The 19500-nt window shown below is 55.3% G+C and overlaps 1 protein-coding gene and 1 long non-coding RNA gene across 10 annotated transcripts in view; one reads left to right on the top strand and one right to left on the bottom strand.

Moving 5' to 3' along the window:
- KCNQ1 (potassium voltage-gated channel subfamily Q member 1) overlaps nt 1-19500 on the bottom strand; it is a 322087-nt gene that overhangs the window by 290452 nt on the left and 12135 nt on the right. The gene's annotated exons all lie outside the window — the stretch shown is intronic.
- LOC136388517 (uncharacterized) lies at nt 203-1974 on the top strand. Its single transcript, XR_010748185.1, has 2 exons — nt 203-645; nt 1262-1974. It is a non-coding gene; the product is annotated as an uncharacterized lncRNA (long non-coding RNA).

The following is a 19500-nucleotide window of genomic DNA, read 5'->3' as shown; positions in this document are numbered from 1 at the left end:
GGGTCAGCGTGTCCAGGAAGCACCGCTTCCTCTCTGTGCAGCTGGCCTGAGACAAACAGTCCAGTTCCTCAGAGCTTCCTCCCCGGCTCATCCTGGCTCTCGTCGGTGCCCTCTACCCTAGAAACAGCCCCGGGGCGGCCCCGGCCCCACCCGCTCCCAGGCCGGCCCCGGAGTGCGGGCGCTCTGCAGGCTGGACGGCCCCGGCCCCCACCCGCCCCAGGCCGGCCCCGGAGTGCGGGCGCTCTGCAGGCTGGACGGCCATGCAGGGGCCGCCCAGCGCCGGGCTCGGCCTCGCCCCCAGACGGGAGCCGCTCAGGGCCCGGATGGAGAAAGCGGCTGATTGTGCAGCAGGACGGGCCGGCCTTGGGGTCCCTCTCACGGTCAGGCGCGGGGTGGCTCAGTGCCGGATGCAATTGGGAGTTTTATTTCGGTCTCAGCATCCTCAGTCCTGCCAGACGGCAGCCCGGCCCCAGCCCTGGAGAGACAGGTCACTGCCTGAGTCCAGCGCTTTTCACTCCTCTGTCACCTGCCACCAGCCACCCAGCACCGGGGGTCGGGGAGATGGACTCCCAGGCCAAGGAGGGACCAGGACTTGGCGAAGCCAGGTCATCGCCTGCTGGAGGCTGTGAAGGACGCCTGGGCCTGGTAAGGCCGCTGGGGCCCCATGGGAGATTTCAGAAGTGGGAATCAGTAGGTGCCAATTGGCACCACCAGGAAGCACTCCGGTGGCACCCCAGGCACTCGGAATGGGGCTCTGTCCCTCTTCCCCACTCCCAGCTGGAAAGCACCTACTATGTGCCTGGAGCCGTGCGAGGGACAGGGCGGACATCAGGGGACGACAACAGAGCAGAAACCAAGGCGCAAACGGTGACGGCTGCCCCAGGGAGCAGAAAGGAGCTGTCCCAGCGAGTGACAGGGCAGGGCTGCTCACGGGCTGACATGTGAGCTAGGGCTGAGGGTAGACCCTCCAGGCAGAGGGAACTCTCGTGCAAAGGCCCTGAGGCAGGGTTTAGTAGGCTTGAGGCCACCTGCCGAGAGCAGGACAAGGACCTGAGAGCCTATGGAGTGATGAGGTCAGAGGAAGGGACTTGGGGGACATGGAAGACGGGCACTCGGAGTACCGCCCCCCTCCCCTGGATTGGCAGACACGGGCTCTGGGCTGGGATGGGATCTGCTGTTTATCCACCAAGCCCCTGGCCAGGACCCCAGAGACCCCACGTGGACATCAGTTATGCTCTGCTTTTGTCTGCACCATTCTCAGAGGCCAGAGAAAAGCACCAGGAGCTTTGAACACCAGGAAACCCAAGTCACCGGATGCAGCAAAACAGAAGGAGGCATCAGCCGCGGGTCCGTCCAAGCCGCCACTTTTAACCCCCGCGGGGGGCAACTCCCCACCAGGGCTGCGGCACCATCCCCGCGGCCCCTGCTCACACCTGCCTGCCCCCCCCGCCCCCGAGAGCCCCTCGGGTCTTTCAATCACGGGGATCGTCTCCTGGCCCCGATGGAGAGAACCCGCAGCTGAGGAAGGAACAGAGCAGAGGAAAGGGGAGCCAGACGAGGACACGGCCTGGAAACGCTGACCTCTCCACACTCGTCAGAAGCACGCCCCGCGCTGTCCCGTCCTCAGACCCTGCGGGAGCTGCCACTTCCTGCCCGTCGCCCAGAATAGCAGGCACATCCTCCCAGCACCCTGCCCGTGACGCAGACCCCCGCCCGAGTCACTGAGCACCGCCACGCGGCACGGCCCAGCCCGCCAGACGCTGGTCACTCGTCAGGGCCGCAGGAGCCCCTGCGGGTCAGTGGGTCCTATAAGTGTCGATGCTGGACTTGACCTGGACAGGAAGCAATGACTGATGCCAAGGGGAAGGGCCTTCCATCAAGGCCCAAAGCCACCCCTCGGGAAATAGTATCACATGACGTTAAAAACAAGTTCTCTCTGTCTCATGAAACAGCAAATACAAACCTCTAGGTGGCTGTTCTGTCTCCCAGTCTGTGCTGTCCACTACACTTCTTGTTTATAAATGCAGCCCCTTCCCCCAGAACCTCCCCACCAAGTTCTCCAATATGGGGTAAGTACACTGGTTTGGAAACAACATCCTCACCCTGAACAACACCTCCTTCAGGAAGCCTTCCTGGGTTGCTCAGTCAAGTCCCCCATGCCACACACACACACACACACACTGCAAGGGCACACACTTTCCCAGTGTTGTGAGCCTCCCTCTGTGGACCTCATCCCAGCTGGAGCTTTGCTTTCTTGGTTTGGATAATTGTGTGATTGAAGGTAACCCCTTCCCATGTTGAGCCCACTAGGCTGGCAAGGGCGGGGTTTGCAGTGCTGGCACAGCGCCCGCGGACACAGACATGGTCATGCATCGCTGGGCGAGGGGTAGGTGGCATCAGCCTCCCGGAGGGAGACTTGGTCATTCCTGACCAGACTACCTACTTAGGCTCCCATTTCTAGGAAATCTGCCCTAAAGACAATAATAATACGAAGGCTACACTCATTGCCACATTGTTGCTAATTGCAAAAGCAGTGGCTGCAACAACCCCAGCGTCCATACACAACCGGGTGCACCCGCACGGGGACACGCAAGGCAGCCGTGACGACACGGGGACCATCTTGAGGAACGGACAGGGAGTGACCTCCAGGATCTACTGCCCAGTGAGACACAAACAGAAAAGAGTGCCGACAGTCCTTTCAGCCAGCGGTGCCGGGACAACCGGCTAGCCACACGCCCAGGAGGGAAGTCGGACCCTTCCCTCACTCCATACGCCTGAGGTGAACTCGAAGTGAACAAGGTCACCTACACGTGAGACTTAGGACATGCAACCCTTAGAAAAGATGGGGGGGCCCTGGCCGGTTAGCTCAGTGGTAGAGCGTCGGTCTGGCGTGCAGGGGACCCGGGTTCGATTCCCGGCCAGGGCACATAGGAGAGGCGCCCATTTGCTTCTCCACCCTCCCTCCTTCCTCTCTGTCTCTCTCTTCCCCTCCCGCAGCCAAGGCTCCATTGGAGCAAAGATGGCCCGGGCGCTGGGGATGGCTCCTTGGCCTCTGCCCCAGGCGCTAGAGTGGCTCTGGTCACAACAGAGTGACGCCCCGGAGGGGCAGAGCATCGCCCCCTGGTGGGCAGAGCGTTGCCCCCTGGTGGGCGTGCCGGGTGGATCCCGGTCGGGTGTATGCGGGAGTCTGTCTGACTGTTTCTCCCCGTTTCCAGCTTCAGAAAGATTAAAAAAAAAAAGAAAAGATGGGGGGGGAGCTTCAGGCGTTGGCTTTGGCAACGATTTCTTGGGTGTGACCCCCAAAGGGTTAGGGAACAAAACTATAAAAACAGATCCACCTGACTTCATGGCAATTTAAAATTTCTGTGCAGCCGAAGGTCACGTCAACAAAGTGAACAGGCACCCCACAAGAATGGGGGGTTAGTCTTTACAAATCACATTCCCAGAAGACAGAAAGGCCTCCTAGAACTCAACAACAGAAACCCAGTTAAAAAAAAAAAGGCAGGACTCAGTGACCTGTGTGCGTACAACAGACTCATCTGGCGTTCAGGACCCCCAGGGAGTGATGGGGCGGAGAGGCATTCCATGCCCAGCGAAACCAGAAGAGAGCAAGGGGAGCTGTTTCTTCTTTCTCTTCTTCTTTTTTAAAAAAATTTATTTACTGATTTTTAGAGAAAGAGAGAAAAAGGAGGGTGGATTAGAGAGATGAGAAGCATCAACTTATAGTTGCTTCACTTTAGTTCATGGATTGTTTCTTGTATGTGCCCTGACCAGGCAAACCCAGGGCCTCAAACCGGCAACCTCAGTGTTCCTGGTCAACGTTCCGTCCACTGCGCCACCCCGGGTCAGGCGGTAGCTGTTCTTATAGATCAGACAAACTAGCCAAAGATGGTCACAAGAAAGAAAGGAGGTCATTCTCTATACCAGGGGTCAGGAACCTGTGGCTCACGAGCCAGATGTGGCTCTTTTGATGGCTGCATCTGGCTCACAGACAAATCTCTAATAAAAATAATAATAATAACGTTAAAAATAGAAAACATTCTCATGTATTACAATCCATTCATTTCCTACCGCTCATGTTCATGGTTGCGGGTGGCTGGAGCCAATCACAGCTGTCCTCCGGGACAACACCAAATTTTTATTGGATAATGTGTCACGTACACGGGTCGTTGTGTGGCTCTCACGGAATTACATTTTAAAATATGTGGCGTTCATGGCTCTCTCAGCCAAAAAGGTTCCCAACTCCTGTTCTATAATGACCAAGGGCCAACTCATCAAGAGGACATAGCCACTGTGAGTACACATGTATGTACCCCACATCAGAGCACCTAATGTGTTTAAGCAAGTGTTTACAGACCCAAAGGGAAAAACAGACAGCAACACGGGCACACTGGACTTCCACGACACGTGAGCCCAGTGCGCCTGACAGACACACACGGAGCATCCCCTCGATCAGCAGGTACGCAGACGCCTGAGATGCCCGTGGAACGTTCTGCCACACTGACATGTGACAGCCCCCACCTCAGGCCACAACACAAGTCTGGGTAAGTGGAAGGAGACCGATGTCATATCAAACCATCTCTCCTGGCCGGGAGCATGTGACACTCGATATCGTTGATTAAGAAGGAAGCCGAAACATTCACAAACACTCAGCGCTGAAACCTCAGCTCCTGAACAACCGAGGGTCCGAGAAGAAACCAAAAGAACAACTGAAAAATATCTTGAGACAAGCGAAATGGAGACACAGCCTGCCAACACTTACAGGACACAGCCAAAGGGGGTGCTGAGGGGAAAGTTTATAGTGATCTGTATCTATAGTAAGAAAAAAAAAATCTCAGCCTGACCAGATGGTGGCACAATGGGTAGAATGTCGGACTGGGATGCAGAGGACCCAGGTTTGAGGCCCCGAGGTTGTCAGCTTGAGTGCAGGCTCATCTGGTTTGAGCAAAAGCTCACCAGCTTGAGCCCAAGGTCGCTGACTTGAGCAAGGGGTTACTCGGTCTTCTGTAGCCCCCCCGTCAAGGCACATATGAGGAAGCAATCAATGAACAACTAAGGTGCCACAATGAAGAATTAATGCTTCTCATCTCTCTTCTTGTCTGTCCCTATCTGTCCTTTTCTCTGTCTCTGTTGAAAAAAAGAATCTCAGCCTGACCCGTCCTGACCCGTGGTGGCACAGTGGATAAAGTGTTGACTTGGAACACTGAGGTTGCTGGTTCGAAACCCCCGGCTTGCCCCGTCAAGGCACATACAAGAAGCAACTACTACGAGTTGATGCTTCCCATTCCTCTCCCTGTTTTTCTCTCTCTCTAAAATTAATAAATAAAATCTTTTAAAAAAGAAAAGAAAAAAAGCTCAGATAAACATACCTAACTCTATACCTCAAGGAACTAGAAACAAAACAAACTAAGCCCAAAGTTGGAAGAAAATTAAAAAAAAACAATCAGAGTGGCCCTGGCCGGTTGGCTCAGCGGTAGAGCGTCGGCCTAGCGTGCGGAGGACCCGGGTTCGATCCCCGGCCAGGGCACACAGGAGAAGCGCCCATTTGCTTCTCCACCCCTCCGCCGCGCTTTCCTCTCTGTCTCTCTCTTCCCCTCCCGCTGCCAAGGCTCCATTGGAGCAAAGATGGCCCGGGCGCTAGGCATGGCTCTGTGGCCTCTGCCTCAGGCGCTAGAGTGGCTCTGGTCGCAACATGGCGACGCCCAGGATGGGCGGAGCACCGCCCCCTGGTGGGCAGAGCTTCACCCCTGGTGGGCGTGCCGGGTGGATCCCGGTCGGGCGCATGCGGGAGTCTGTCTGACTATCTCTCCCTGTTTCCAGCTTCAGAAAAACGGAAAAAAAAAAAAAAAATCAGAGTGGAAACAAATTAAAGAGACTAAAAAGACAATAGAGGCCCTGGCCAGTTGGCTCAGTGGTAGTGTGTCAGCTGGTGTGTGGCTGTCCCGGGTTTGATTCCCGGTCAGGGCACACAGGAGAAGCAACCATCTGCTTCTCCATCCCTTCCCTTCTTGTTTCTCTCTGTCTCTTCCCCTCCTGCAGCCATGGTTCGATTGGAGTGAGTTGGCCCAGGTGCTGAGGATGGCTCCATGGCTTCTGCCTCTGGCACTAAGAAGAGCTTGGTTGCTGAGCAATGGAGCAACACCCCAGATGGGCAGAGCTTCGCCCACTAGAGGGCTTGCTGGGTGGATTCCCAGTCGGGATGCAGGCGGTACTCTATCTGTCTGCCTCCCCTTCTCTCACTGAATAAAAAAATCAAAACAAAAAAAAACAATAGAAAAGACCAATGACAGACACTAAGAGCTTATTTTTTGAAGATAAAACAAACTTTTAGCGAGTCTTACCAAGGAAGCAAAGAGAGGAGACTCAGTAAAAATAAATGATAAATGAAAAAGGAGACATCACAACTGATAACCACAGAAATACAAGGCCTCATGTGACATTGCTATAAATAACTGTACTCCAAGAAATTGGACAGCCTAGGAGACAGGGATAAACTCCTAGAAATGTACAAGCCACTCAGAGTGAATCAGAAAGAAATAGGAAACCTGACCAGAACAGTTAAGTAGTTAGGAGATCTAATCAATAATCAAAAACCTCCCAAAGAAAAGTCCAGGACCAGACAGACGTCTTCATCAGTGACTTCTACTGAACATATAAAGGAGAATTAACACCAATCCTTCTCAAACGCTTCCAAAAAAGCAAAAGAGAGTACACTTCAAAACCCATTTTTATGAGGTCAGCATTGCCAATAAAGAAAGACCAACACAATAACAGAAAGTTAGAGGCCAGTAATCCCTGAGGACTGTGGCTGTAAAAATCCTCAGCAAATACGAGCAAACCACACTCAACAGCCCATGAAAAGGATCAAACACCGTGATCAAACTGGATGCGTGCCAGGAACGCAGGGACATTTTAACACAGGCAAATAAATAAACGTGCTCACGGCAAATAAACACAATAAAGGACAAAAAATATATACCATGATCATCTTGGTAGATGAAGAGAAAGCCATTTGACAAAATCCAAATCCTTTCATGATAAAAGAAAATAATAATTTAAAAACCCTCTCAACAAACTGGGCATAGATATAGAAATGCAATTAATAAAGACCACGGGACAAGCCCACAGCCAACACCATACTCCCTGGAGAAAGGTCGTAACTTTTTCTTCTACAATCAGGAACAATCTCACCACTGCCCATTCTCACCACTTCTAGTCAACATAGTACTGTCCTTGAAGTCCTGACTGGAGCAACGAGGCAAGAAAAAGAAATGAAAGACACCCAAATAAGAAAGGAAGACATGTGTTTCTATTTGCAGATGATATTATCTAGAGAAAACCCGAAAGACGCCACCAAAAAGAAAGAAAAAAAAAGTTAGAATTGATAAGTGAATTCAATAAAGTTGCAGGATACAAAATTATATTTTTTAAAAATCAGTTGCATTTTTATTGGCCGGCGATTTTCAACTGGTGTGCTGCAAAGATTTTTTAAAATGTGCGGTACCTGACTCTACAGTCAATGACACTGACCTCTTTTCCCTTCGATTGTCTTATTTAAAAAAATGACAACAGCCAACACAACAACAGCCATCTGGTGTGAATGAATCAAAATTATACTTTTTTTTTTTTTGTCAGATGGGCAAAAAAATACACTTTTGGTGTGCTGCAGAATTCTAGCAATTAGCTTTTGTGTGCCATTGAGATAAAAATGGTTGAAAACGGCTGCTCTATGCCAACAACTATCTAAAGAGAAACTAAGAAAATAATCCCATTTACCAAAAATATAAATTCACCAAGGAGGTGAAAGATCTGTATGCTGAAAATGATAATACATTGATGAAAAAAATTAAAGACAAATAATTGGAAATGCTATTAAAAGAAAGCATCACATCGCCCAATGCAGTCTACAGAGTCAATGCAATGCTGTCGAAATGTCAATAGCATTTTTTAACAGAAATTTTAAACATCCTAAAATTGATCCAGAACCACAAAAGACCCAGAATAGCAAAAGCAACCTAGCTGGAGGCACCACACTGCCTGGTTTCAGACTGTATTACAAAGCTAGTAATCAAAACGGCACAGCCTGACCAGGGGGTGGCGCAGCGAATAGAATGTTGGGCTGGGAAGCGGAGGACCCAGGTTCGAAACCCCTGAGATCACCAGCTTGAGCGCGGGCTCGCCGGCTTGAGCAAGGGGTCACTCGCTCTGCTGGAGCTCCCTAGTCAAGGCACATATGAGAAAACAATCAATGAACAACTAAGGTGCTGCAACAAAGAATTGATGCTTCTCATGTTTCTCCCTTCCTGTCTGTCCCTATCTGTCCGTCTCTCTGTCTCTATCTCTCTGACTAAAGAAAGAAAGAAAGAAAGAAATTGTGGTATATATGTACAATGTAATATTGTTCGATATATATAAAAAAGAAAGACACCTCCTCACCTGTAACAGCACAGACGGACCCAGAGAGCATTATGATGAGTGAGATTAGTCAGTGAAAGACAAGTATGGCCTGGTATCACTTATATGAGAATCTTAAAAGTAAATAAATAAACAAGAAAAGTCACACTGATAGAAACAGTAGAGAGAAGTGGCCAGGTCCTAGGGGATGAGGAAAATGAGAAGTTGGTAAAAGGTTACAAACTTTCAACTATGAGAGGAATAAGGTCTGAGGAGCTAGTGAATCACATGGTGACTATTGTTGGTAACACTGTTGTGTAACAGCAGTTGCTAAGAAAGGAGAACATAAATGCTCTCACCACACACACACACACACACACACACACACACAGTAAATCTCAGAGGTGGTGGTGGTTGTATTCATGTTAACTTGATGGGGGAAATCCTTCCACAAGGTATATGTAAATCAAAAAAACCACCTTGTATACTTTAGATATCTTACAATTTTATTGGTCAATTATATCTCAGTAAAGCTGGGGGGAAAAAATTGGCAAAGGGCTTGGATAAACAGGTCTTTAAAGAGGTCATACGATGGAACGGCCCACAAGCCATGACGACGCCCGACATCACTCATCACCAGGGAAACGCAAGCAAAAACCTCCCTGGGAGACCATGGTGTCCCATCAGGACGCCCACCGTCAGAAAAGGACAGAACACGCCCAGTGCCGGTGGTGAGGATGGGGAAGAACCGGAACTCTTAAGCCCTGCCGGCGGGAACGGAAAACGGTGCAGCCACCAGGAAAAAAAAAAATAGTATGACCATTCCTAAAAAAAAAAAAAAAAAATTAACACAGAATCCAGCAATTCTACTTCTCTGGGTATCAATCCCCTAAAATTTTGAAAGCAGGGTCTCGAAGAAGTTATTTATATACAACGTGCATAACAGCATGATTCCCGAGAGCCAAAAGGTGGAAGTAACCCAAGCATCCGTCCCTGGATCAATAACTAAAACATGGCCCATCCGCACAATGGAATATTGCACAACCTTGAGAAGGGGGGGGACACTCTGACACGTGCCCGACAGGCTGGATGAGCCTTGAGGTCATCAGACAGAGTGAAGGAAGCGAGACACGAGACAGATGTTTATTATTCCACTTCTAGGAGGTCCTAAGAGTCAGCACAATCACAGAGACAGAAAGGAGGGCGTTGGGGGCCGGGGGCTGAGGGAGGGCTGGGGAGTGAGTGCTTCATGCGGGACAAGAGTGTCAGTCTGGGAAGACGGAAGGTCCTGGAGAGGATGGTGTGAACGTGCAGAATTCCGCTGAGCTGTGCACTTCCAGGCAGTCAAGATGTTCCGTGTCTTCCACCACAATTAACAATGTTACCAACCAGTAGCTGCAGCACACTTCCCTTCATGGGAAAGAGAAAGATATAGAAAGTGTACCTGCATCTCCTCCTCCCCGCAGAGGACAGCAGGAAGGCTGCTGCAGAGACTAGAGCAGGGGTCCCCAAACTACGGCCCACGGGCCACATGCGGCCCCCTGAGGCCATTTATCCGGCCCCCACTGCACTTCTGGAAGGGGCACCTCTTTCATTGGTGGTCAGTGAGAGGAGCCTAGTTCCCATGGAAATACTGGTCAGTTTGTTGATTTAAATTTACTTGTTCTTTATTTTAAATATTGTATTTGTTCCCGTTTTGTTTTTTTACTTTAAAATAAGATATGTGCAGTGTGCATAGGGATTTGCTCATAGTTTTTTTTTATAGTCCGGCCCTCCAACGGTCTGAGGGACAGTGAACTGGCCCCCAGTGTAAAAAGTTTGGGGACCCCTGGACTAGAGAAACCTAGTCCCTGGGGGGTGGAGGGGACGCCGGGACAGGAGGGTGAGCGGGGACACGGAGGGGGTGGAAGTCCACCAGGGTCACCGTTTTCCAGAAAAACCTCTGATGCTTCCCAGACCCCCCCCCCCAATGACAAGCAATAAAGCCTCTAAGGATGAACGCTAGAGCCACACAGAAAGGGGGGGGCGGGGAAAAAAAGAAAAATCCCAAACGACCTCCACGGGAAATGGCGTTTGGACAGAGAACCGCACGCCAGCCCAAGACAAACAGAAGGGTGCGCAAGCATGCCCTGTTGCTGGTGAAGCTGTGTCTCACCGGGTGTTAGCGGTTCTGCGGTGTGTACACCGGGGCAAGGCGTGTGTATGCGTGCGCGCGTGCGCGTGCGCACACACACACACACACACACACATACACAGAGTGAGGCCTCCACTGTCAACAGGAGGTTCCAACACAGACGGGGGGGCTCGAGTGAGCTGAACTGGCATCTGAGACCGGGAAGACCCCGTACCTCTGTTAATGTGCACACAGGTAGACAGATACAGAAATAAATATGGTGTGCACACACAGGTCAGTTGGTCCGTGCATGTGTCCTGTCCGGGTGTCTGAAAACCATTCATCAATTAAAGAAACCTGGCCCTGGCCAGCTGGCTCAGTGTTAGAGGGTTGACCTGGAGTGTGTAGATGTCCCAGGTTTGATTCCTGGTTAGGACACAGAGAAGTGGCCAACTGTTTCTCCACCCCTCCCCCTTCTCTCTCTCTCTCTCTCTCTCTCTCTCTCTCTCTCCCTCTCTCTCTCTCTCCCTCTCTCTCCCTCCTCCCACAGCCATGGCTCAATTGGTTCGAGGGTATCAGCCCCAGATGCTGAGGATGGCTCTGTGGAGCCTCTACCTCAGGTGCTAAAAATAGCTCAGTTGTGAGCACGGCCCCAGATGGGCAGAGCATCAGCCCCAGACAGAGGTTGCCAGGTAGATCCCAGCCGGGGTGCATGCAGGAGTCTGTCTCTGTATCTCCCTTTCTCTCATTTGAAAAAGGAGAAAAAAATAAAATAAAAGGAGCCCCAGCTCATTGGAGACTAGGTGGGTTTCAGGACTGGGGCGAGGAAAACGCAGGTGGAGCCTGGAGCCTCTCTGGAGGTGCCAGAGGGAGCAGTGCCGGAAACAAGGTGGGGTGTGGAGCAGGAAGGGCACAGCAGGCGACCTGCGGGAGCTCCCAGGGGCCGGAGCTGAGTGAGCTGGGCCGTTTACATAAGTAACGATGAGCCCCTGGCTGGATAGCTTGGTTGGTTAGAGAACCGTCCCAAAGCACAGGGGTTGCCGGTTCCATTCCCGGTCAGGGAAGATACAGGAAGAGCTCTATGTCCCTGTTTCTCTCTCCCTTCCTGTCTTGCTAAAATCAATGTAAATAAAGGGGGGGGGGGTGCGTAACGATGATGTTGGTTCGCAGCCCACCAATAACATCAACATCCAGGAGACCACGGTGATCTAGATCAACCGACCACGAACCATCGATAAATGGAGAAGGAGAGTGCGGCGGAAAGTGCTGTCCCCGCCAACCTCCATGGGCAGATGCTAACGCCAGCCGGCAGGACTGCGAGAGGAAGAGGCGTGTCCGCAAGGCACCGAATAGTCTCTCCCTCCATATACCTACGAATGGCGACAAGGGAGACAGCAGTTTTACAGCGGAGAAGCCCACAGAACCTGACCCAAACGATCAAGGTCAACACGAGCAGGAATAGGACACGCCGATGTCACCTGCCCTGCTGGGAGTCAGGGCCCAGCCTTGTTCCCCGGGCGTGCTAGCCAAGAATGCACGATCTGCATCTAACCGTGACACACATCTGCCGCAGAGCAGCTGACCAGGGCAGGAAAGACACGGAGAGGCCACGGGGCTGCCGGGGACGGGTGGACGAGGGGCGCCGTGAAGGCCACGTAGGGACCGCGGAGAGAAGAGGGGACGGCGGCAGAAACTCCGCGGGGTTTGCGCGCAAGGTCTGAAGTTGCGCCCACAGGAGCGTGACATCCGTTTCCTGGCACGGAGAACCGTCGAGGGCCTGTGCAAGCTCTTACTACGCGGGGGACAGGAGGGAGGAGTCTATGGGACCTCTCTACCATTTTTGGAACTTTTCTTAAGACTTTATTCATTTTAGAGAATAAAGAGAGAGAGAAAGAAAGAAGGGGGGGAGGAGCAGAAGAAGGGGGAGGAGCAGGAAGCATCAACCCCCATATATGCCTTGACCATGCAAGCCCAGGATTTCGAACTGGTGACCTCAGTGTTCAAGGTCGACGCTTTATCCATTGCGCCACCACAGGCCAGGTGGAACTTTTCTATAAGGTTAAATATTTATATGTATATATATATACTTTTTAAAGTGCAGAAGGTAAGAGAGGACAAATCCCACCACTTCTCACTTGCTATAAGAATCATAGCCCTTGTGGCCCTGCCACCTCCCCTCAGCCCCTTGCTGCTATTCACACATGCCTAGCACACCCCTACCCCAGGGCCTTTGCACATGCCGTCTCCTCTGTTTCCCCCTCCACACGCCTCTTCCTTCATATCTCTACTCAAATGCCACCCAGGCCGAGAGGCTGTCCTTGACCACTCCCTCCCCACAGGGCACCCCATTACTGTCTCCAGCCCCTTCCTGCTCTCCAGGCCCTCACCATCGTCTGAGCCATTACACGCTTGTTTGGGACCCCCCTGCGCTCTCTCAAGCGTCATCTCCTGGAGGGCAGCGATTCACGGCCTTCCCAGGAGCCGAGCGGCAGCCCCATGCCTCACAGAGCACAGCGGGCAGCTGGGGGAACAGGCAGCGAAAACACAGAGGTCAGCGGGCATGAAAGCATGCATCCCCCCTCACTTTGTACCAATAACAAGATGCTATTTTTACCTCATCAAAATGGCAAAGTGTTTTTATGATAACACCCAGCTTTTGGAGAGGGTGAAAGAAATGAGTGAGGTCCAGCCTCGGGGAAGGCAGCCGAGGAGGAGGAAAGGCTTCCGGGGAGCCGTGTCCGAGCCGCAGACACGCGGGTCCCTCCCACCTGACCATCCTCTCCTGCGCAGGGGACCCAAGGGGATGATGCGGATTCCGGGCAACAAAAACAACGACGACAAAGGAAGTACAGAGAGCTGCATCGCCGTGGTATTTACAGGAGTCACTCGGAACATCCCAGGTGTTCGCCAGAGGGAGAAGGTTCTGTGCGTTCGGTTCGAGAACGCGGGGCGCACGCCAGGCGGCCGTGATAAATCTCACATGGGAGAAGGATGGACGGTGGGGTGACATGCACCCCGTGTCCAATGACAACAAGGGACGAATGAGTGGCCACCTTGGCGTCACCACAGATCTGCTCAGATATGCACACGCAGACAGACACACGCAGGGCCACACGGGGCACCCGAGCACCTCTCTGCGTGGGCACTGACTCCAGGGTGCCCCAGTGAGCTCTTGGCCTTCAAATGCCCACACGAGGCAAGGGCCCTCGCTGTCCCCCCTTCACAGATGAAGAAACTGAGGCACCAGTGGGGCAGGTGACATGGCCCATGGCCACTGAGCAGTCCAGCTGTGGACCTGCCACTCACTACTGACCGGGTGTGTTCACACACACACACACACACACACACACACTGAAAGCACACGTGGGGGCATGTGCACACATGTATACATGCCCAAATATGTGCACATGTGCATATACACACATGCACAACACACGTGCATACACGAGCACATATGCACCCACATGCATGTACACACGTGCATACACAAGCACATATGCACCCATGTGCATGTACACACGTGCATACACACGCACATGCTCACACATACATGTGCACGCAGGCACACCCGTGTGCACACACATGCACAGTGCACTCAAAGGCACCCATGTGCACAGTGCCCTGGAAGAAAGCCCGTAAGGTTAATGGGCAGTGGGGCTTCCAGAGGGCAGCAGAGTCATTCTAATTGTCCTCTAGAACTCCCAGGGGTTGACTCCCCTTTCTGAGCTTCACGGACAGAGTGGTGGACCTCCCGGACGTGCGTTCTTGCGTTGGCCAGGCAGTCAGGGGCCGAGAGCAGCTACCGAAGAGCCAGGAGTGTCTCACCAGCGTCTCTGAGGCTACGCTCCTTATCAGCGCGGCCCAGCACAGAAAGCCGACGCGGCCGTGGTCACGGCGGCGGCTGCTGCTCCTTCCGTGGTCACTTCTTCTCCATGCGGTTGAGTTTCGATCTTACAGAACAGTTGCAAGAACAGCACAAGGAACCCCCAGCCACCCTCTGCCCAGATTCACCAACAGTCCGGTGGCCACTTCCTGCACTACCATCTGCCCCCTCCCCTCCCCTCCCCTCCCCTGCCCTCCCCTCCCCTGCCCTCCCTCCCCTCCCCTCCCCTCCCCTGCCCTCCCTCCCCTCCCCTCCCCTCCCCTCCCCTCCCCCTCCCCTCCCCTCCCCTCCCTCCCCCTCCCCTCCCCTCCCCCCTCCCCCCTCCCCTCCCCCCTCCCCCCTCCCCTCCCCTCCCCCCTCCCCTCCCCCTCCTCTCCCCCTCCCCCCCCTCCCCTCCCCCCTCCCCTCCCCTCCCCCCCTCCCCCCCTCCCCTCCCCCAGGGCACCGGAACCGCCCACACAGGCTGACAGGCTGGAGGCAGCATGCCTGTTTGCTGCTGAATCGCTCCAAGTGCATTTCTCAGGGACAAGGACTTTCTCTCCGTGAGCGCGGGGCAGCTGTCCACATCGGGACAGGTCGCACCGACGCCCCACGGCCACCTTCCGCACAGCACACGCCCAGCCCCACCGGCAGACTCCTCCCCCCGCGGGGCCAAGCCCCCGTCCCAGGCAGCGCTCCCCTTCCCTCCGGTTCCCTTCCGCCCGACCTGGTCTCCAGTCCTTCTTCACGTGTGCTGACCTTGACATTTCTAAAGTGCTCCTTCCACGTGGCTTTGTCAGCCGTCCTTTCCCGATAAAACGCAAGCCCGTGTCCCTAACTTAGGGACACCCATTTGGGCTTCCTGACATTGAGTCTGTCCGGTTCCTGTGGACGTCCACGTGGACCACTTGGGGGAGGTCAGGGGGTCTGCAGGTTTGTCCCTGGAGGAAGTGACACTTCCCTTGTGATTAATCAGTCGTGTGGCAGGCGGGGGGGGGGGTGTTGAGGGTGTGTGCTGTGCACCGAGGTCGCCCCTCCTCCGTTCCGCCACCGCCACAGGGGACGCGCATGGCGGGGAGCCTTCACTGACCCACAGACACGCCAGTGGTCAGCGTGCACGAGGGGCCTCGATTTCACAACTCAGACTGTTTTCATCACGTACGTCTGGGTTCACTTGCTGTCTCTTCTTCACTCGGATATTTCTGCCTCTGCTGGCGCCCTCGCTTTGCTCAGCGTCCACGTCAGCACTGGGCTCATAAGTGGAAGCGGGCAGCTTGCCCATCAAGGGCAGCCGTGGGCGCCGCACCTGCGCTGGGAAGGGGGAGGGGCGGGAGAAGTGGGGAGGAGAGAGGACGACACCCTCCAGGGGGACAGCCCCTCCCCAAGATCCAGTTCTGGGGCACGTCCTGTCCCTGCCTACGGCCTTGAGGGACCATCCGTGTGGCTCCTTCTCAGCACAGGTGGACACTGGGGTCTGAGACTCAGCTGCCATTTCACACGGGGCCACAGGAGCACGGTGTCATCTGACAGAAGCGGGGGACCCTCCCGGTGGAGGGAGGAACTTGGCCTGGGAGAGCCTGGGTACCCAGTGTAAGAGGGTGAAGGTGGGCAGAGAGGGCACAGTGGAAGGGACCTCATCCAGGGCCAGAGTTAGGGGGTCATGGGGACAGGCAGGAGCGGGGCGGGGGGCGGCACTGATGTGATTCAAACCAAGACCGGCTGTGGATGGGCCCCCAGGGCGAGGCTCTGCTGCGGGGAGAGCCCGGGGGCAGCGCTGACCGGCAGTCACATGACCCACAATCACTCCTGGGTGTCAACACCCAAGGATCCAAACCAGGTGTGCAAACAAGAGGTGCAGCGAGGCTCACGGAGCCCGAGCGTGCAAGCCACGCAGCGTCCACCCACAGGCAGACGAGTGGACGCACAGAAGGGAGTCCGTCAGACCACCGAATATTACTCAGCTTAAAGGCCCTAAGGAAACTCCGACCCCTGACGCCACGGGAGGAAGCCTGGAGCACCGTGGAGGTCAAAGAAGCCGTTGTCAAGGACCACGCACCGTGCGAATCCATCGCCAGCAAAACCCCGGAGACAGAGGGTGGATGGGGATTGTCGGGCGGGGGCGGGGACACCAGCGTCACTGCCGCAGGTGCAGGGTTTCCTGTGCAGGTGATGGGGGCGCTCAGGAAGGGTGGGGAGGGCTGCACACCATGGCGAACACACCGAGTAGACTTCAAAATGGTTCATGCGGTACATTTCACGTCACGTGTTTGGCATCAATCAAAAAAGGAGTGTATTAAGCATGGACGTGCGCCCACTCACGCACACAGCTGATCTCTGAAGTTGGACACCCGGGCTCCCATCTGGCTCTGCCCCTCACTAGCCCGGCACCCTGTGCCTCAGTTTCCCATCTGTAAACGAGGCTTGGTGTAGGGAGGTGGAGAGGGTCCCACGAGCAAGTCCACACAAAGCACCCAGGCACATGCAGAGGTCCGGCCTGCCTCCGGTGAGGCTGACCCACCATCTGCATGATCTAGAACAACCCGTCCCGGCTGTGTACGCCCCCTTCCTCGTACCTCACCCTCGCACCTCACCGAGTTCCCCAGCTGCGGGAAGCCCCCGTGGAGAGGGGACAGGCGTCAGGTGTGGCTCGCCCTGTCCGCCCTCCCTCCCGGGAGCTCGCCTCGGCCGCCTCCACACCCAGCCCGGGGGAGTCTGAAAGAGGCCTTTTGTCTGGAGAAGGACGCCGGCTGACGCGTCCGGTCACAGATGATTCAGAGCCCCGGGCCCGGCCGCCCACCCACTCTGCGGGCACAGGCATCACTTCTGCTGGGGAACAATGAGCCTCAGATGCCCGACAGCCGGCGGCACCCACTACCTGTCCGTCCCCGGGGCACGGGAGCCCGGTTTGCTCAGCTGTTGAGCAGGGTGACCAGGAGGGGCGCTTGGTGGGAGGGTCCGGCCGCCCACCAGGCCCCCAAGCAAACCAAAGCCCTCAGCCACCATTTCCCTCCCAGCCTGTCGGTTCACTGTTATAAAATAAAGAACTTAAAACAAAGAACAGAACCACCCTGGCCAGCCTCCGACTCCCTTGTCCTGCCCTCTGACACTCAGTCCTCGGCCACACGCAGAACCTTCCGGAGGTTTGACCGCAGTGAGTCAAGCCTGCAGTTGGGAGCCTCCTGGGAACAAACTGGGAATGGGGACCCTGTGCTCCACTCCACCTAGAAAGCACCCCCCAGGGGCCAAGCTGGGGGGCGGCAGGTACAGGAAGCTCTTCCCCCAAATGACACAGAGGTCTTGGGTGTCAGCCCCACCCCAGCCCATGCTACCCCCTCACCAACAGTCCCTCCCTTCCTGTCCATCTGGGTACTCCAGTGTGCTGGGGGGTCCTGGGGTTGAGTCTTGGCACAGAGCTGTGAGCACCCCGTACACACACACACACACACACACACACACACGCACACTATGGAGGCCCCAGGAAGGTCAGGGTGTCCTCTCAATGCCCCGGAGACATTATGGAACCTGCAATACTCATGGTGCTATCACATTCACTCCTCAAACAAGCAGGGGTTGGCAGGGCAGGAATGGTCCTCTTGTACCCCCAGATAAGGAAGGGGGCCAGGTGAGGGGCAGGGACCCAGCCAAGTTCACGTGTCAGGCAGGAGCCCCAAGTCACCGACCACCGCCACTACCCGCCTGTCCCCCCACCCCCATGCTCCATCTCAGGGGACTCAGACTCCTCACGATGGCTTCCCCCGCCTGCCGCTCTGCCCGCTCTGCCCGGCACCAACCCTGCCGCTCTGCATGCAGGTGCCTCACCCCAGGATGCACGGGACGGCCTCTGGCTCTCTCTGTGTGAGTGAAGGACACACACGTGTACACACACACGCGTGTACACACACACATAGAACCCTCGGCCACAAACCCAGAGTCAGGCTCATCCGAGAAATGGCTTCCCCCCGAGTCCCGGGGACCCGTGATGGGTCAAGTGAGTCAGGGCTCCAGGTCCTGCTGGGTCTGCTGACACTCCAAGGATTGGCCTTTGGTGTCCAGCAGGTGGACAGGAGGGAGTGAAGGCTCCTTAATAGGAGAAGCCCCAGAACCACGGATCACTGCCCTGGCCGCCTGGGTCGGGGGCACTGGACAGGACGGGGAGGGACAGCCCTTCCAGCACACCGAACTGGACATGCATGGCCCACGTGCTGAGGCCTGACACAGAAATGAGCCCCCAGCCTACCGAGGCCTCCGCCAAAGACCAAGGAGGACACGGCGTCTGGAGGAGACGCCTTGGGGCCCTCGGGTTAGACGAAGGGTCCTTAGTCGGCAGAAGACCGCACCCCACAGGAACAAGAGGACGCATCAGGCTTCGTGAAAAGTAAAAAACTTCCCCTCTGAAAGAACAGTTCGGGGAAGGACGGACCCCAATCCGGCAGGAACGTCCGCAGAACACAGTCAGGAACGTCTGGGACTGACAGACAAGGAAAAAGCAACCCGACTTTCTGAACAGTCAGAACGACTGAATGGATCCCCCGCTCACAGGGGGGGGGGGGGTCACCACGCGGGAAGCCGCCCGGTGTGTCTCCAGAGTGCTGGGGACACGCAAACAAGTCACCAGGGGGCCCGTGCACCCCGAGAGGAGCCGCGCTGCTGCCCCTCAACCCTCACCGGAGACGCCGAGAGAAGGGGCCAGACCAGAGTGGGCACACTGCCCCTTTTCTGGGGAAGTCCACCCCTTGCAAGCCCACCTGTAGACACAGAATGCAGATGGCGCTTACATGGGGGCGGGGCCCGGGGGCTCAGGACAGAGGGCTCACAGGGGGACAGGGAGACACCGTGCTGATGGCAGCTGCGCAAGCGTCGGTGCGGAGACCCGTCGAGCTGTACACTGACCACGGCCGACGCTGTGTGCGGGTGACATCCCGGCAGAGAGTTATTCTGAGAAGGGGTGCGTGGCAGGCGGACGGCGGAGGACCCTGGGGGTTCTGTCCAGGCCGGGCCGGGGTCGGCCCTCCCTCCACGGCACCCGAGGCTGTCCGCACGGGCCCCTGGCGCTCCGCGTCTGAGGGCCACTTCCTGAGACTTAACTGCCTTCCTGTGGCTCCTCAGCTGACCCTCCAGGCTACGCCACAGC

This window comes from Saccopteryx leptura, chromosome 1 (genome assembly GCF_036850995.1).
Source record: "Saccopteryx leptura isolate mSacLep1 chromosome 1, mSacLep1_pri_phased_curated, whole genome shotgun sequence".
Classification (NCBI taxonomy): Eukaryota; Metazoa; Chordata; class Mammalia; order Chiroptera; family Emballonuridae; genus Saccopteryx; species Saccopteryx leptura.
Note: the sequence above shows the minus strand (reverse complement) of the source record. Positions and strands in the feature narration are given on the sequence as shown.